This window comes from Anser anser (assembly GCF_964211835.1).
Source record: "Anser anser genome assembly, chromosome: 17".
In the NCBI taxonomy this organism is placed as follows: domain Eukaryota; kingdom Metazoa; phylum Chordata; class Aves; order Anseriformes; family Anatidae; genus Anser; species Anser anser.
The window spans coordinates 4,431,499-4,451,788 of record NC_139738.1 but is presented as its reverse complement, the minus strand read 5'-3'; positions in this window follow the sequence as shown (position 1 = coordinate 4,451,788).

Genomic DNA, 20,290 nt, shown 5'->3' with positions numbered 1-20,290 from the left:
TGTCTCAAGTCCTCAGCTAGCTGAAACATTGCTAAAATAGTCCAACGCAACAGATACATGCCTGCAACTCAGCTATTTTCTGGCATTCAGATCAAAACCAGCAACAGAGTCGAGCAAGATCATGAGGAATTATGTTTCTTCCCTGAAGATCCTGAATGTCTGAACTGAAAGCAGCCAAAGCACCTGGTGAAAGGAATCTGGAATTGTGCAGTAAGTGGGTGTCTATCAGGAGGTGGATACATATCTGAATCTCTGTTCTCTTTTCCAAAGTGCATCCCTGCCAGGAGCACCATCAAAGCCATAACTCCGGTGGTAATGAAGATACTAATATCGCTCAGCTGCCCTGGGAATGGCTGAGGTCATTGCTCGTATTTTGAGCGGGGCCTTGGGAGAAGCATATGCCTAAAAGAGGATCCAAAGTCCAAGGATTTAGGAGCATGCAGGATGTATGTTTTTATAAACATAGCGAGGAGACGCTTCACCTGGCTATTCTGTCAGCAAAACCTTGTTGAGAGTACTTTGAGTGATTAACCTACCAGCCTAAAGGCCCTGAGTGTACACACACAACTTGAATTCCTTCTACCTGTCGCATCGTGCAGTGCGTGATCATTGACTCCCTCTGCTTTACACGGGGAAAGCTAAAACACCAAGGCAGCCAGCACAAAATGAGCAAGCAGAGATGAGGCCAGGCGGAGACCGGCTTGCCCAGAGGTCAGCAGTTGTCTGCCACAACATGTGTGCCTCCCAGTCGGCTCTGCTCAGACGCTACGAACGGAGGGCCTGGGTTGCTACAAGACTTGGCCGCTGTTACTAAACATCTTGTCGTTGCTGAAACGGGCTCCGTTCCACTTTCAGGACCTTGAGGACAGACAGACTTCAGGCATCTGCTACCATTTTAAATGCCGCGTCGCGCAACCACTGCAGGGCTGACCCAACACCAGGAGCGGCAGGCTGTCAGCACAGGAACAAGAAGGGCGCTCAAGAGAATGAGAAACTGGGTAAAATTAAAACTGACAAAAGAAAACATTCTTTTTCCACACTGACATGGAACTGGATTTAGGAGCTTGTGGTAAGAGGATGCCACCGAAGCCAAGAATTTACAGTCTTTTGTTTTTGTCTCGGGAAGAATAGGAGGTGCAATCGGTCGGAAGGAGTGACTGACGGCCCTGAGAGCCCTGGGTTATTGCAGAGTGAAAACACTGCCCGTGTACAGCCTGGCTCAGCACTGACCGAGAGCTGCCAGCCATTGACTGCGGGAAGAACATCTCCATGTCTGCTGTCAGCGTACGGAAATCCTGCTGTCTTGTAGCTATGTTTATGCTGTGGGCAAGGATGACCTGTAGCATAACACCGAGACACCTCGGTAGCTTTCCATCTAAAGGATGAATGAAACTCCTGGAGGCCTGTGATGAATACCAGGAGCCCACAAGTGCCTTTTCCCAAGAGCCAGCATTACAGAGGTGCGGCGGGTGAGCAGAGTTCCTCCACCCATGGTGGTTCAGTGCAAACATAGCCAACACAGCCAAATAAAGGTAGTAAACCCAATTTCCAGGAAATGACAAGGGGAGGGATGGAAAAGAGGAGCACCATCCCTATTCAGGAACCCGCTTCCCTTCATCCCCATAGCCAGCTTCTCTGCAGACAACATGAGGGCTAATAGGAAACATATGGGAGGAGAGCCTGGGATCCAGGGCTCCAGGACAAGCAGCCGAAGCACTGAGGAGCTACCTGGACCCCATTCAGGAGTGAGCTCAGCGATCAAACATCTCATGAATGGGGAGTGGGCTGGGTGGGGGACTTAAAAGGTACAGGGCTCCAGTTCAGTGCTTCCCACCCTCCCAGGGCAACACGCCAGTCTGAGAGGAACTTTCCAGCTCCAGCACAGCAAAGCATGAGTGTCACTAACCATACCCAGCATCTTCCACGCAACGTCTCTCTCTTTACCTTCCCATCCCAGTTAAATTGCTAGAGTTGGACTCATATTAAGCTATTAGGGTTCCAGCGTGCTAGTCCATTCCCTGGTCTCAAGCTCTGAAGCCTTAAGGTGCATCCATGATGTTACACCTGCAAGCAACGGAGCAGTAGAGAAATGAAATGCCCTTGAACTTTCGTAGAGCTGAGGACTGAGTTCAGAGGCCACAGCTCAACCCCTCTATGGAATTTGCTAGAGGCAGATTCTTCTGCCTCCCTGAGGACAGCATGTAGGTTCAAATAAACCCTACATCCTCCTTTCTGCTCCATCTTTTTTTCGCCTCTTTCCTTCTCTTTGGATTTTCAGCTTTTTGTCCATCCCAAGTACAAAGCAACCATTATCAAAGCCCAGCACTCTACAATTAAATAAGACCCAGTGAAATATGTGACTTAGCAGACACGGGACAGCTGTAGAAGAGCAACTAGGCAGCCAATATACAGCCATATACAGACAATGTACCCACTGCCATTTTTAGCTGTAAATTCACCTGAGTACCTCAATTCACTACGCTTTGGGTTAGAAAAGCACTGGCATTAGACAACGTGATTAGACCATGGCCTGCATAATGACCTGGGGTCTCATAAAATGTTTGTGCCATTCCCAATGTCCCACTGACTTTCTGGAAACCTGGAATATTCCCTGCATGATGTCTAATCAGGGTGTAATCTCTTTGGAGTGGGTGCTGAGTCTCTCCAGAGCTTAGCAAGAGGGGACAATGTCCTTGCTGGGGCCTTCAGATGATGCTGTAATGCAAAGGAACAACATGAGCATCACACAGAGCAATTGGAGTTGCTTCCAATTTAAACCACAATATGATGTTTATGGACTGCATCACCTACACGCTCTCTCCATTCTCCAAGTGGAATTATAGCAGAAACAAGGTGGAGGAAATTTTCCAATGTGACAGCGATCTGAATATATATATATATATTTTTTTTTTTTCCCTGTGTCTGTGCTTCTCTGCAATTTAACTAACAAAATACTTGCAATGAAATATGCTTCTTCTCAACAATACCTCCCACCTCCCTGGATTTGCACATCATTACTCAATTGAATCTTTCTCTTAAAAATAAAAAGGTTTCTTTTAAGAGGAAAAATTAATTTAAGTAAGGGTGGAATGCACAGAGGAGATGACCTCAGTGACCAAACACTCTGCTGTTCTATTAGCTAACTTCAGCAGAAAGTGCTTAGCAAAATGGCTGCCCATCCCATCAGATTTATTACGTTGCACATATGTTATTTTATTATCATTAGCTTAACTTTAAATGATCCTTTCCAACCTTTCCTGTCTCTTGATTTTGCTGTCCTCACTCCAGAATTAAGCAACATGGTTGCAAACAAACATTTTCCATGCCTTACCATACAAGGTTCCTTATGCTATTCCAGGACTGCTTCCTATAACTCCTCCCTGACATCCTGATTCTGCCATCAAGTCTGTGCACAGATCCCCTGAAATTAATGAGGCTCCAGCTACAACATCAAAGATCTGGTGACCTCTAAATTTAGCTCAGTAAACCTTTTTGTCCAACGTGGCTCAAAAAATGCTTGGTCTAATAGCCCAAGATTAGGATGAAGTTTTATAGAAACAAGAGCAATAATTGCTATGATTCAAACATATGGTTTCCTGCATTTGTATTTTTATTCAGTGGATGAGGATTTTCATTTAAATAAGCTCTGCAATGTTTAAATCTGGATACAAAAGCAACGAGCCAACATGAATCTTAAGATACCGCAATAAACGCCACAAGGACTGGGTGTCCTATTGTTACAGCTTTATTAGCCCTGCCTCTTTTCCCATAAATTTGACACTGTTGATCAGCAGATCCTTCCAGAAATCCCCCTTAGAACAAGGAGGGGGGGGGGGTGGAGGGGGGAGATTTCTACATTGCAATGCCCTGAAATATCTCAGGATTTCTCCTGAGACCAAACACAGGAAGAATACAGAGGTCAAGGAGATTTCAGGGCTCAGTCCTTTGCTTTTTTCCTGATGCTGAAGGGCTACATCAGTGTCATTGCTGTAATAAGCTTCCTCAGTCTCATTAGTCCCCATTTACACAACCAACCTGTTAATCTTCAAGTACAACCAGGACCCTCTGTGAGACGGGGCTCTGCTCTCTATCAGAGGTTTCACTGTCATATGTGATGCTGCAAGACTTTAGAGCTTTTGCTCTGCTTGGACCACCAGCCTGGACTGTAAATCCTCCTGCAATGTGGCCTGCTGCCTCTCTTCCTACTCTAAAGGAGCTCTTTAATACTCCTGGAGTGTGTACAGGCATTGTGTTTGTGTGTTTAATTGCAACCATGGCTATTTTATTGCTATTTTAGTGTGCTTTTTCCTTTTTGTCCCTTTGTAATCTTGTTGTGTGGCTAGGCTGGTCTTACTTGATGAGAGATGGTTTCATTAACACTCTGCAGCTTCCCACTCTCCTCCCAACCTGTGTGCTTTTGCAGAAGGATAGCTATTTACAAAGAAAGTGGTGTACACCATTAATATAACTCCACACTTCTGCACAGATGTTGGAAGAGCCGGTGAGCTAGCACAGGCTGAAGCATCCACAGTATGGAGACCTCACCTGGTTCCATATCTCTTTGCTGATAAGACAAGATAAATGCATGGCAGTGGAAGGGGTGGGCTGCCACGGACCACAGGGGTTCTGTAGGTAGATTTATGCTGGGGCTGCAGAGAGCCTGGATCAAGCCTCTCTCCTGCATGTGGTTAAGAAAAAAGCAAGGGAAGGAGAGAGGAAATGAATACAATAGAGAACTTGAAATAAAAGCATTTTATATCATCTCCTATAAAACAACCCATAAATCCCTGCCCTCCTGCTCCACCCCTCACATGTTTTTCATTTTACTGGCTGGCTGAAAAGCAGAGAAGTGTAGGGTACAAAGCACATATTCTTGGTGGGAGAGGCTCCCCCCTTCCCTACACACTTCCCACTGACACCTTGTGCCTGTGCCTACAGCACGGCATTCTCTTCTGGTGAGTAATCAAAACATAGAGGAATCCAACATCTCTCTGCCATCTGCATTTCTCTAATTCCTCCTGCCTGGGGACCTCTGTCCCTGCACCAGCATCCTCAGCAGCCTTTGTGCAGTGCAGGGGAAAGGCACTCGCTTGGGCAGAGCTGCTGGGACTTCTCAGCCACCAGGGTAAACCCCACGGGGCCAGCGGGAAGTCCCCAGGCACGCAGATCTGTCACTGCAGCGATGTTGTGCAAGGTTCCTACAGAACACAGAGGGGGTTAGCCAGGGTCTTCCACAAACCGCCCCTACGCTCAGGGTACTCACAGCGCTTTGCAGGCGTTCATCTCCCCAGGTGATGCAGCAGCCACTAAGGTTTTTGGCAGAGAGCGGCAGAGAATTTACTTCTTTCCTGGAATCTGCTGACTTATTTAAGTAGATATTCTGGGTAGGTCTCTAATGCCTGAACAGAACCTGAACATCCACAGTGCTGTATAAATGCTATTCATTACTTCCAGCAGAGTTGGATAAACAAAGATGCTGATAGTTTACATCCAGCATTTCTAGCTATGAGAATTCTGCTGTTAAAGAGAAATTAGAGTGGAACCCACTAGAGAAACGTGCAGCTCAAGATCCCCATGCTCCACAGGGTCTCAGAGCCCTCCGAAGCTCTCGAGGGGGTGCAATGCTGTCACTGCTAGCACGGAGGCTTGCAGGGAGGCTTTCCTTGCTAACAAGAGAAGTCACAGGCAGCAAACAACTTCCAAGATCAGCCAGGTTTCGTTCCACTCTTCCCACCTCCACCCCAAGCACTCCTCACCAGAAACAATGATCCAGTGTAATTCCAGGAGCCATCCAAACAGAGAGGGAGTGAAAACACCTGCCTGATTTACACAGAAATGTAAGTTGCTTTTTTTTTAACATCTGGTAGGACAAGCTCCAGTGAGAACATCTTGTTCAGAGTCAGAAGTCTGGATCAGGTTTATCCCAGTGTCCTCCACCTCACTGGGTGGGGACCCACACCAGCTGATACCCATCTTCTCCAACCTGCTGGTGAGCTACGCCATCAGCCCTGGACTGTGTCAGACCTCAGCTCCAGCCCTCCTGGGATGAGAGCTGGGGCTTGTTACCATGGCTGTTTGGCATGCAACAAACCTGGGGATGACTCTGTGTGTCTGTAAGAGCCACGCAGACGACTACAGTTCAGATCAAGGCTGGGTGCGGGTGGAGGGAATGTGCTTTAGCAGCTCACTATACAATGGCTGTTGCATTTTCCACTTCTCCCAGCACTGATGGGTGTCAGTCTGGCTTTGGCACGGGTATCCAGACCAAACCATCTGTCCACTACACTGTGCAAGCTACCACCCTAACACTCAGCTTTTCCTGGCCTAGCAGGTAGCAGTCTGCTGGTGTTTCCCCTCAGAACCACTTACACATTTTTTAACTTTAGACCTTGCCGTAAATGGATTCTGCACCTGGACCTGCTGGCAAACTGGGAAGTTCTCTAGGCTTTTCTTGAAACTCGTGTCACTTCCAGACGTGGTCCTTCAGCCCATACTTTTTTTTCTATTGTGCTGGTCAAGCCAATCCACAAGGGAAACGCTGGAGAGGCTCTAGATGCCACCACAGCTGTCATAACTTTTTATCTGATCCTCAGGTTGCCACTGCAATTTTGATCCCGTGGTGCAGGGTACCCTTCTGGCACCCAGCCCATGACCTACATGGTTCACAGTCGAAGGGGATGAGGCAAGTAAAAGAAGGATAATTATTCCTGTTTTATAGCTGGGAAGAAGTGCCTGGAGGAGCTGGCAAGCTGCTGACTGCAGGGTGAGGCACTGCCTGATCTCATGGTGTGCTGGCTGCTGTGAGGAACATGCCCACTGGCAAACTGTGACCCCGTGCCAAACGCTATCATTTGATGTAGTTCGTGCTTTTCTTGTCTCTGACTGAAACCATGAGGAAAGGCAAAGGATGAGAATGAGTTAACAGGGAAGGGGCAGCAGCATAAGCAGATTTAAAAAAGAAATTAGTCACTGCGTTCAAGGCAAATGGCAGCCTGTTGATATATCCCACCCAAAGGGGACTGAAAGAAAGTGACCTCATGCTGCTTGTCAAACACAATCCCATCCCTCCCATGACTACCTAATGCTACAGCTCCATCTGTCTGGAAGCAAGTCCCCGCTGCACCAGGGCCAGCTTTACTGTAGAGAAAGAACAGTGCTGGTAATTTTTAATGACCATATATTATACAATCTACCCTGGTCTAGGCATTTTCCAGTAAATCTAGGAACAGCAAACAAATACAAACGTCCTGTGCTGTAACATGTCTGTGATGCAGAATGGCTGAGTGCTTAGGAACAAGTTTGTGATGTGATTTCTATACACCCTGTGCAGAACAACTTATTTCATCAGGACATTGCTATTGCGCCTACAGACCTAGTCAGGGACCTGGATCCTCAGCGTATTATGTGCTACACAACCAGACAAACAGGACGATCTCTGCCTTGGATTTGCTGTTTGGATTGTGTGTAATGCTTTCAGTGAGCACAGTCCAGACAGGCAGGGCAAATTGCAGCCGTGATCCCAGCAGTACCTGCTGCATCCTGTGCATCTGATGAACCCTATGAGAGCTCACCACAGATCATCACCTGGGCAAGGAAGGCAGACCTGCAGAAAGTGTCAACCCCTCTTATCCAGGAGCACGGACACAGAAGAAAGGCTGCCACTTCTCCACAGCCTCCTGCTCTTCCCTTCTCCCTCCCATTTCTCCAGCATCTAAAAATCCAGGGGCTGCCTTCTGCTTCTCCTCTGAGCCAAACTTGTCACAGCAAAGCAAGACACAAGCCGTGGCTGAGCCATGCATGTCGTACCCAGGCTATTTTCATGCAGAAGGCCATCCTCTGTCCCCAGTTACTAGCATTCAGACCCACCTACCTGACCACAGTCCTGGACCAACGTGGCAGAGTTGCAGCTTGCCCTAGAGCTTTCCATTTCTTTTGCTTAGTTTCAAGGCAGAACTCAAAAAGTAACCTGTCATTGACTAAAGTCTAGCAAAGCTCTTGGGTGCAAGGCACCCAGATTACTGCTCAGAGACTGTAAGCAGCGTGCCAGGAGACTGTACCACCACCAGGACACTTGGGAAGCAGTCTGTGTGCAAACCTTTCCTCTTGTATATGTTTAACGGAGCCATCCAGAGCCTGGTTAAGGGCACAGATAACTCCGAGAGCTGGCCGGCAGTAGCAGGTGGCTGGGTGTGATGAAGCAGGAGGCCATCTGAAAGGCCCAGGGCACCACGGTGCCTCTGCCTGGGTGTAGTTTGTCAAGAGCTCTGAGCGCAGGTTGAGCTTCAGCCAATTTGGCTTGTACAAGTAGCTTTTCACTGAGGATTTTATGGGGCTCCCTGGGACAATGGGCAGTGGCAGCCCCCTTTCCCCCGCCTCATCTCCCTGACGCTAAGTTATTTTGCAATTATTATTTGAAGTCAATGTTTAGCTGTTGCCCAGGTAACAGCTCAAACATGCCTCACCTCATGGCCTCCCTGCAGCTTCGCGTGGCTGCTGGAGAGCTGGGAAGCAGACTTAGTGCCAGGCGCAGAGGAAATGAGCTCTGCAGCCTCCCCAGGACATCCCAAAACATTGGAGAGCTTGGAGGAGAAACATCCCCAGCCAGATTCCTGGGCAGGCACCTCATTCAGCGCACAGCGCCTGACACAAAGCCCACAGCACCCCCCACACCCTTCAGGATCTCCAAACACACGCAAGTCCACGAGGCAAACCCAGCCCAGCTCATGCCGCTCCCATTGCTACCTCTCTCCTACCTGCACAGGCAGCCCCCATGACATATCCTCTAGAAAGTACACGTCCTTTGACATACGCTAGTATTACTTACAGCCAAGTGTGTAATCCTGCAGTACGTACTCTGTCCTCCTGAGCCACAGCCTGAATCGAGGTGGGTGAACTCAAACACACAGCCTTGCAGACCATGCGAGGGGTTAAGAAGCTGGAACGAAGACCGTGGCAGGCACTCAGCAATCCGGTACTGCTAACGCAGGCAGCTCACTCGCTGAAGCCACAAGGAACATCCTCTACGTAAAGTAGGTAACGCCAAGGCTGATGTCCCTTCTGCAGCCTTCGTATCAAATGTGCTCAGCTTCCTAGTCAAAACACAGCTCTTGTAGTGTCGCAAGCTCAACCTGCTATCAGGAAATGAAATAAACACATCCACATGTTGCTTTGAACATCATGAGCGAATGAGGGTGAACAGGACTTGAAGTGCTGGGGCCTTGCATGTGTTTCTAGCTGAGTGCACAAGGAAGCAAAGAGCAATCAGGTTACCAGCAACAGCATGCAGGAGGCTCTTAAGTGCTGTGCCCCTGGTGTTGCCAGTCCTTGCTGGAATGGGGGGCAGGGAACAGGCCAAACAGGGAAACCAAAGCCATTTTAGCAGTTTCAATTCCTCCATGCTCATAAATCCACAGAGGTATGTTTTTGTGTGTGTGTTATCTCCGTGGCAGCAGTTGCACTGTAGCTCACACTTTAGCTTGTGTCTGCAAACTGAGATGCTTCCTGCCCAAGCGTGTTGTTGCAGTTTAGTTAAGTGCTGGCTGTGCACTTCCAGCACCCCAAAGAACTTCTTTTCTTTCTTTTCCTATTCCTCCTCCCCTGTTCCCCAAATCAGTAAGTGCGGGATCAGTCCCTGAGAAACTCAGAACATTCCTTCTTGGCACCCTACAGACTCCAGTGCAGATTTACAAGATGAGGATTTACCACCCAGCCACACTGAGACCTGAGACCTGAGTGGTAGCACTTCTGCACCAGATCATGTCTGATATGTGCCAGATCTCACGCCTTCTGGGCATCAAAAGCTCCCGTCAGCTATTTTGAAGAAAAGTACACAGGAATCCAAGGTGAGGCCTCTTGTACTGAATAGATGGAAATCTTTCCCCACCAGAAATAATCGCTGCTTGGATGCTTTTTCCCAGTCAGGCACTGGCAAAGCAATCCCTGGGAATTCTTCGATAGTTTTAAATACCGTGAGATGATGGTGGGGTTCCAAAATATATTGTTTTTGAACTGTTATTCAATTCATTTTACTGTCCCCCTGCTGGGAGCCTTGCTATGAGGGAATGTTTACCTCCATGAATGGGAGCAGATTTCAGATTACTGAAGAGCTGAGTGATTTTTGCCAGCACAACTGCAACTTAAGTTTGCTTCGTATTTTTCTTTGCTTTTTAAGACTAATCTCAGAGTGGTCACGCAAGTTGTCTGGGCACTGTCACAGTTGGGGGAGCAAAGTACCAGCATCTACTGTGATTTTCCATGAAAGAGGAGATTTCTCATGCGTGTCTTTGCCTTTTCTTCCCCCTTGCAAGCAAGAGAAGCATTGCAAAAAGACTTCTGGAATATTTGCAGCTCAATAATACAAAAGGAGCCAGCGTTGTCAGAAAACTCAATTGCTGGGGCCGAAAAGTAAATTAAGTCTCCCACAATCTTCTCTATGCATCATGGCAGGGAAGAATCTGCTCCTGTGTCCTTCTGACAATAACCAAAAGCCCATCTCTCATGGCTAAAACAACTCCATTGCCATCTCCTTGCAGCAGCATGGAGAACCCTCTGGTGTGGCAAGGTACAAGCTGATTTTGCTTGGATCCACATAAGAGGCCAGCTAGATGTGATATGGCATAAAAGCAAAGGAGCTGCAGTGCTCCCCTGAATGGGAACATGCTCACTTTATCTTCCTAAGGTTTGTAAAAGGTTCACCGTTTCCAATGCATTACCAGGGATTTTTCAGGGACTAATTGGCAGTCCTGCTGTCCGTGCTGTTGGGAGCGCTGTTTGCCCACATGGCACACAGATAAGGTGTAGCATGGGGCATCCAGGTGATGTTTGTCCCATGTGCTCAGTAGTAACCCACGAAGGGGGGCGAGCAACAGAAAGGAGAGTCTTTGGTTCTTTGCAGCTTGGGAGGGTGCAGCACACGAGCTGCCAGGAAGGGTGCTGATGTAGTTGTTCCCCTCTTCGTGCAGGAGAATAAACCAGGTGACCTCTCAAAGGCTTATTCTGGGATGCGATGATTCAGCACCCCCACGCTGACACTTCCCCCTCACAGCTGCATTTATGGCTCTCAGATGAGGGATTTGGCCCACTGAGATAATGCTGTGGCTCACTGCACTACCCACTTCTTTCTCTGTCTAAATGCGGTTCGGTTGCCTGGGATGACATTTCCCGCAGGTCAGATGGACAGGAGATAGGAACCCGTCTCTGCTGAGTCCCCCCTTCGCATTGCAGAGAAAGCAGCAGACACTGAAAAGCAGAGGGCCCTGGCGTGTGTACCAGTGTGAAATGGGACTCAGCATAGGGAGATGGCATGTTCTTGCAACACAGAATTTTGTCTTGCTGAACCTCCTTCCACTGCACATAATGGAAGATGGTCTCTTGCTGTGGACCCTTGCAAAGTCACCAGACATAACTACAGCTGTAAGTAGGAGGTGTTTGCCCCCCACTTTACCTGTGTTGGACTGCAGAGAATCAGAGGCCCAAGTTTATAGCTAGAGAGAAACTGAGTAAGGCTAATCTCTTGGATTAGGAAAACAGCCTCCTTAAAAGCGTGCTGGGGAGAAGGGACATTCTCCTAGCAAAAGCACTAAGGATTCAGTCCTTTGACCTTTCTCTGACTTCTAGGTTGAGCTAACATTTGGGCAGTATACTTTCTGCTTGGATAATCCATCTCCACCTATGAGTGACAGTGACATCTCTGTGTCGAGGGCAGAGGTTTGTAGGACTCGACAGATGTTTGTCCGGTGCGTGGGATTCTCAGGGGAAAGTACTGTGTTTGTGCAAGCTATTATTAAAGCCAATTATGTCTGTAAAAGTTTCTTTCCGGGATGGAAGGTTGAGGTGTCTCATGACATGCAAGTCACACAAAGGACACAGATGGATATTTATTGCCACACGAGTCCAACCTCACTCTTCCCTTTCTGCTCCCCTACCGTCCCCTGCAGAACCGGTTCCCCCCACCTCGAGGCAGTAACCTAAAACCCTCTGTAACAAGATGAAGAAAGAAGAGGGAAGAACTGTCATGTCCAGCTCTTGATGCGACACTCCTTTCCCTGAAGGGCAGTACCCGAGGAAGACTTGACATGGAGACTTCCTTCACCCTGTTGTCATTGATCCTGTCACTTTGCCTGGCTCTCTCAGCCAGCCTGTCTCATGAGGTCTCCATGTTCTAAGAGGTTTGGGTCATGAAGAGCCACCAGACATGACTGGGCCACGGTACGATAACATAACAGAGCTGCTGTCTGGTGAAGTGTGTAAGAGTTAAACCCCTATCTGATTCCTGCATCACGGCCAAGCTGGAATCAAAATCATGTTATGAACTTGCTGTAAGGGTACAGTTTCAAAGGAAGCCAGAGAGCTGGCTGAAAGCTCAGACTTCCAGGCAAATAATAACACAATGTGCTACCATCCCATTTCAGACCAAGAGCTCAAAGAGGTCCATAGATATTAACCCTCCAGTCAATCAATTTTATACTTAAATAGACCAGAATTCTGGAACACATCATTCTGTCACTCTTCTGTCTCCTCAGTTAGATCTTTAGGTGACATTGTCAGCTCAGGGCAACGTCACTCAAACCTCGCTTAACAGTGGACTGGATCTATGAGGCATGAAATTGAAGTAATTGCAAGGGGCTGCTAAGGTTGTATGTTCATAATGACTTCCTCAAAACCTGAGCAGCCTACAGGCTTTATGTTCTTCTGTTTTCCAGGTGCAATACAGATTCCGAGTTCTGATACTGTCATGAATTTGCCAGTTCTTAGGCTTGTGAGAGAGCTGCTGTCACTCAATTCACTGGACAGGGTCAAGCTATCAGTAGAGTATCCTTGTGAGTGTTACCTGCTGAATATGGACATTCTTGCTGTTGTGATTGAACGGATATTTGCCTAAATCTCAGGCTCTGGCTGAGCCATTCAGCTGTTCCTCATTCTTTTAATCTCTTACAGCAACAGGATTTATTCTTTAAGAAAAACCTACTGCAGCTCAAAGTTATCAGTGAGCTGTAGTCAGTCTGTGCCTTGCTAGAGTATATGTATGGGGTTAGACAGCAATCTCAACTCCTGTTATGTACCATTCCCAAAAACACTACTCCCACCGTTTGGATAACTTCTTCCTATCTCCAGTCAGTTGTGACCTCTGCCCTTGGGTCTGTGGTACCCTACATTCAGCACACTGATGTATAAATAACTTCGCTTCTCATCGTGTCTGAATGCTGTTTATACCCCACTGCCTGCCACGTCATGTGCCAAGGTTATAAATACACCACTGCGTCTAGACTGTATCTAAACTTGGCATTGAGTACCCAAGTTCATGAGAGGAGCAGTTTCATCTGTTAGCACAAAGGGGTGCCCCAATGTGTTTGATCAGGGGTCCAGAGGGGACTTGGCAGGGGAACTCTCTCCTCCTGCCATGCCAGAGCAGCACTGGCCCTGCTTTCTGAAGGGGCCTTGGAAACTCTCTTCCTCTCCTGCTCCAAAGCTACCGGGCACCCAGCCCAAAGGAAATACCTGACCTTATCCTTTCCTGATGTGCTTCAATGCACCATTGAGTGCAAGAGGCCCGAAACATCACAGACTCACCTTCACTAGCACGGACAGATCCAAGCTGAGGCTGGACTTGGGCTGGCAAGGCAGACTGAGGCACGGGTGCAGGGAATGCTGTAAGACGCTGGAAAGGAAGAACAAACAGGCATTAGCTGCCTGTTAAAGCCAAGCTGATACAGCTGCAGCAGTAGCCTCTGTCACAAGCAAAACCAATGTCTTTCACCATGCAATGTGTGAGTAGTAACATGTATTTTTGGCTAAAGGACAGTGAAACCTTACAGCCAGATTACCTGTACCTGTGCAAGGGACGCTGCATGAAATCCTTCCCACTTCTGTGTTTTATTTGGAGGATAGGAGTGCTCTTGGCATATTACGGGGCTGTTATGTGATGGTTGAATGACAGATGAAAGGATCACATATCACATCAGGGCACTGGCTGTAAATATATTTTGTGCCAACATTGGCCAGACCCATGTGAAAACTCACTGGACCATGACCTTAGGAAGTAGCAAGCTAAAGCCTGGTTGACTCCACAGGCTGGCTCTGTGCTGTACAGCCCAGCTCCTATCTAACTCACAAAGGCCACAGCAATCCCTGAAGGAAAAGGGAATCAGGACAGACTTTTGTTGCCTGACTGTGAACATGAAGCAACTCGTTGTGGTTAAATCTTTTATGATGGGACAGGTAGACTAACAAAGAGAGACATTTCTCCTAGTTATATTCAATCACTGGTGAAAGAAAGAAAAGGAAAGACAATCAGAAAGGAAGGATGGGAGACTTTTTTCTTACTTGCTTATTACAGAGCAGATGATTAAAATGAATACATCAATAAATAAACAGAAGATCAGTCATTTCAACTTTTTTTTTGATTTAAGGATGCCCTAAAAATTTCCCAGTGGAAATGCTCTCTCCTGACAAGTGAAAAGTAATCCTTCTAACTGTTAACTTTTCTTCTTAGCTACTTTGGCAGATGCCTCAGAAGTAGATAGCAGATTTATGGGTTTCAGGCTAAAAAATACTGGCGTATGACTTAAATTCATCAGCTTGGATGACATTTTACATACTGTCTAAAACTAAAATCCCCATCTTACAGCTCCAGATCTTATTTCATCTGCATCTATGAGGCCAGATGTATTTGTGAATATTTCCCCCACTCTAAATCAGCAATTTGTTGTGTGTTTGTACAATACTATCATCAGGTAGGGGAGAGAATGAGCCCACTGTGTTCAATGTGTCCAGTTTCCAGCACCGCAGAGCTCTAAGCAGATGCAAACATCTGAGCATCTCAGAGAAGCTACAACCCATCTGCACTTTTACACGTGAAGGCCAGAAAGTGCTGTTGCCTTTGTCTGGGCCAACCATCTGTGTGGCACAGATCATCGCTTTTTTGACTTCTAGCGTAACATCAACCAAAGTGCTGAAACTTTGCAGGCATGAAAAATAGGAAAGAAAAAAACGTGTGAGAGAGACAGAGGCAGGGAGAAATAATAAAAGAGATCAATCTTCCTCATGCCCCCTCTTCTTCCTCCCCTTCCCCTTTTCTATCCTTGTCAAGCAGCTGCAGGGCATTACTTGGTTTGTGCTGGACTGAGAGGATGCTGCCAGGTCAGCAGGATATATTGTCCATTGAGACACAAGGAGTATTATTTAGTCTAGAGACTCTCAAAGGAAATATCCATTTGCACGTGAAAAATCTCTGGAATTCCATTTGCTCTCTCCAGTGTCCCTGTATCTTGCAACCTCCAAATGCAATTGCTGCTTTCTCCATCCTCTGCTGGTTCTGGGCTTCAGCAGCTCTTTGTTCAGCTGAACTAACAATGGGTTTTTGCCTGCACCAGGCATGTTAAATAGCAGGTTGAAATAGATTTTTCTATTTCTGTAATTTCTAAAACCTCTTTTTCCTGTTTCTTTTTGGATTCACTTCTGGGTTCAGCTAGAGCTGTACTCTAGTCCTGCTCTGTTTTCATTTCCTTCATTGCAAAAATAGCTTAAAACTGTCTAAGAAACTGGAGTGGCCTGCAATACCATAGCAGCTGAGTGTCCAAGTACTATAAGAGCATTATATTTGTAGTGCCTCTGCGAGGTGGGACACTGCATTGTCCCTTGGCATGTGTAGAGAGAAAGGGCGTTTGTCTAAGGTCAGACATAACATCTGTGAAGGTGAAAGGGGCTGAATATGCATCTCTCAAGTTGCAGAGAGAAAACAACCAAGGAGGGGGCAGACGGGGAAATATTCCAACAAGCAAGGCACATTGCTCATTGTAATATCTCTAGGTGTCAGCTAGCTAAAAAAGCTAACCCACACTTTTGCTTTTATTTTTTAAGAGGACTAAACGGACTAAATTAGGACTAAAAGGACTGAAAACAAGCTATTTCTCAGAGTACCTGATTTTCAGTCACCCTCAAAAATTCCATGTTCCAATCTCACCCTCACCCCTGCACCCACAGTAACCTGCTGGATGATTGAGTGTAATGCCAAAGAAATGAACGTCATCCCACAGTGATCTTCGTCTACTCAGTTTTTCACCATCAGGGTGGAGCTCAGTGGCACCCAGAAATACAAGGCAGTAGGGCTACGTGGATAGCCAGTGAAAGTTCCTGCTAAGGTTCTCTCCTTCATGGCTTCCTTCCCTCACAGCAGTGAGGAGGGGAAGGTAGCTGTGTGAATGTTGTACTTTACTTCTAGAGGCTGCACATCTGGGAGAAGCAGGCAGTCCTGCTAGAAAGGTGATTTCCCTCTAGACCAGCCTGTAACTTTGACTCCTCTCACAGCTCAGGGATAGAGGGTCCTCTGAAAGCCAGGAGGCAGACAGTTAAAGAACAGTGGCATAAAGGATATGATGGCAAAGCTGCAGCAGCCTTCCTCCAGGTGTCCATTACACAAACTTTCCAGCCAGACAGCTGGCTCTGGTCTCTCCCTTTCTCTATAACTTGGGCATCCTTCGGCCCAAGTTTTCTCTGGAAACCCGGAGTAATGGACACCTGCTTCTATGCTGCTTCCACTCTGCCATCAATACCAAATGAACAGCTCAGTGTAAAAAGGTCTGGGAAGTCTGACAGCATGCTAAACAGATTTTCTCTGTCCAGCAAACCGGGCGAGTTGGTAAACAGGTAGAGCTGAGAGCACCTAAGCTCCTTGATGAATGCAGACCACAGCTATATGAACACAATTCAGGCCTCCACGGACTTGGATAAAGTGAGAGTCGTATCATAGGAAATCAGGGGAAGAGAGAGGATCTTGGACACTAAAGCAGCCTTCAAAGGCTTCTTCCCCTTCCAACCAGGAAGGGAAGTGGGAAGGGCATCTTAAAAGAGCCAGTAACCTAGCAGCGATTGTGTAGAAAAAGAATGGCCGAAAGGCAGCCTCCCACTTTGATGTGCAGTTAGGGTGCAGCAGCAGCGTTCCCACGCTGCCCTGTACAACCAGCTGCAGTGCATCTGGCACGTCTGGGCCTTGTTTCTCTCTCTGTACGTCTCCTTTATTTCTGCAGAGAGGACCGGGTGGGGTGCCCTAAACCACTAACGTCTGGCTTCCTCCCCACAGCCCTTTCCTGCAGGCCTAAGAGACCTGTGAAACCCAAGCATGAGTACGTGGAAATGAGGAGGAGAAACGACAGGCACCCAGGACAAGCTGAGGAAGCCTGTATATGCAATGCCCAGGGCTTGTGTTCAGTTCTCCCAATCCCCAAGACTCCTTCCTGGTGAGCAGAAGAGGCACTCATCAAAACCTGAAACTCTGAGGGCTGAGGTTTTCCCCCCACTGCTCCTTCCAGCTCCCTGAGCAGCAGGACGGCAGCTGGCCTCAAGGCTTTAAAGATGACAAAAGCACCCAGCCGCTTTGCAGGGAGGTGACAGGTGACAGTCCTAGCAGCTGCAGCAAGACCACGATGCCATGTTCAGCTAGATTTCAGAGAGCTCCGCGCTGAACTCTCCAGGCTCCCCGCAGCTGTCCCTGCAGCTGTGCTCAGGTTTCCCTTATTCCCCTTCCAGGAATATCAGTGACACACCCGGCTCTCTCAAGGCTATATAATGCCCTTTCACCATCTCCTGCAGTGGCCCGCCCTTACCTGGAGAGGAATGAGATCTCCCTGCAGGGCCATCCATCCCTGGCACGAGTCCCTCAGCTCAGGTGAGGGAAATGCCGAAAGGTGTGGCCCACGCTTGCCCAAGGACACCAGAGCCAGAACCTCGCTGTACCCACGCACGCTTTCCCTTCATCCCTTCCCAAAGCCCTCGCGCTTCCCCAGGCTCCTTGCTGGAGATCTGTATCATTGTATTCCCTGTCTTATTATTAAGATTTATCTTTTAACGAGCCCACTGAGATCACTGCAGTGACGCACTTGCCCACTGATGTCATCACCCTCACCACAGCTTCCAAGGCATTTTTGAGTCATTCTCTTGCCATACAAGCAGAGCCGTGTGGCTTAATAATAAAAACACCTTCCCCTCCCACAGCAGCAGCCACTCAAGGACTGGGAGTGAGCAAGCTCACAGGCATGGAGCTGGTGCTGGGAAAGAGAGAGCCCGGAGAAGAGATTTGCAGCCATCTCTTACCCATTCTGGGCTGGCAAAGCTTGGCTGAGGCCTTTCCTTCAATTCTTTGCTGTAGGACTTTTCTCTTTTAACTCGTCATTTTCATTTCTTTTATTTTCCTTTCTTTTCAACTCCCTTTTTCATTCTTCCTTGAGAACAAACCCCGGTGAATCCAAATCCATCTTTTCAAACTGTGACAGAAGGAGACAGAGGTTAATCAAGAACACGAGCGCCCATCCCTACCTTCAACAGCCACCCTTAGCCATGAGCAAGAGGGGCACTCTGGATCCTGTGACAATTTAGATAAATAACACCTGCCAAGGCGTTATTTACACCAGAGCAGCTCCCCGAAGCAAGCTACAAATGGTTAAAGCAGCAGTGGGACACTGCAGGGCTGGGTGGCACCGCGGCCGGTCTGCCTGCTGTGCAGGATCTCAGCTCCTCTGCTACGGCTCCAGCCGAGCTGATGGGATCACATCATCCATGAGGTAAATAGTGACGGACCAAACCCAACCTTTGTTCCTCTCGGGGTGGAAACAGCCCCGGCATTTCCAGTGCTGCAAAGCTGCCAACAGGATTTTGGCTGACCCAGAACCTTTGCCTCTTCTCAGAACCAACCAAGCAGAGGACATGAAGTTTTTTCCACTCAACCTCACTGGTCATTTAATGTAAAGACATCAGTTTCTTAGCGTGCACATTTCATTAGTAGCGGAGCAGAGAAATAGAAATGACAAAAACAAAAAAATCTGCAATTCAAGCTTCGGATTTTTTTCTGACCCAAAAAATACAGCAAATTCAGAGTGATGCTGGGTGTTGTGATTCTCACTGCATTTCTCCCTTGCCTGCCAGAGAGCAGATTCCTCCCCTCTGCATGCTACTCTCCTGAGAGCTGGGCTAGGGAAGACTCTTGCTTAACTGTTGCCATCAGTAGATTTATTACACAGCAGATCAACAGCTCCAAATATATATGAGTTAGGAAGCAGCTAATCCTTTGCAGGAAACAATTAGCATGTTACATTGCGTGCCTTGCCCTGGTCTTTCTTTAAAAGATTGCTGTTGGTCACTACCTCTGAAGCTAGACTTCAATATCCACTGGATCTCAACACCTGTTACCACAACCCTTTTTTATGACCTTTCACACAACCTCACCACCACAGGTGGGTCCCGATCTCTATATAGATGTAAATAGCTAACAGCAAAGTAGAGCCTACATGGATAACTGCACAGCAGTTTTCAGGTTTCTAAGTACATTCCACTTGTTTCACAATCAGGAACTTCCAGGGCATTGTACTAACGTACATCGACCTCACAGCACCTTGGAGGAGTAACTCAGGTGTAAGGTGTACCTCAGGAACAAGGAGGAAACATCACGTTTACATAAGGCTGTCACGTAAAGCAGCAACACTTCAGCAGCATGCAAATATTGCTAGGAAATTCTTAGGACTGGATAGAAAGGAAATGATACAAAGCATCTAGATCCAACACACTTTCTGTTTTTAAAGATTCCTGAGAAGTTAATACATGCACACAAGGAAGACAGGGCTAATTCTGCTTTACACAACCCCTTTTTTCTCCTGTAATCTTCCTAGGAATTTTACGTCAATGCTTTGTACATTGCTCATTTTCAGTGCTAAAGGTTATCTGATTCCGTAGATAGACAGTAAATGGCACTGTAAAGCAAGGACATCTTTCAACACTATGGATCATTTACCTATTTAGGGAGCCCTTGTGAACGTCAAACCATATACAACGGAACAGCAATGTCCTGCTGAGATATTCGCTGGCTACCTTATCACCTCGTGCTCTGCTCCCGTAATTAGGGACAGCTTCCCAGAAGGTGCAGTCGTGGATCCATGTGCTTTGGTGAAGAGCCATGATAGCTTGCATTTCACTCCTTCGATCTACACGCTATGTGGGTACCATGAGGGTCCTCTCAGTGATTCTGAGTGCATTTATTTGGCTGGACCATGGCCTCACTTGCAAAGGAGAAGAGAGGAGAGTTCTTGGCAATTTGCTTATTCTTGTTGCAAAAACACAACTTCTGACCTGGTTTCTCCCCCCGCTTGGTGTGCAGACACTGACCGTAGCCTCGTGATAAGGAAATCATTGTTGAGAAGTTATAAATAGCTATCAGACTGGGGTCACTGAGTCTGTGTTACTCACAGCAGATGTGTCAGCCAACATTCTTCCACCAGGAAACTGCATTTCCCACTCTTGGTCTGTC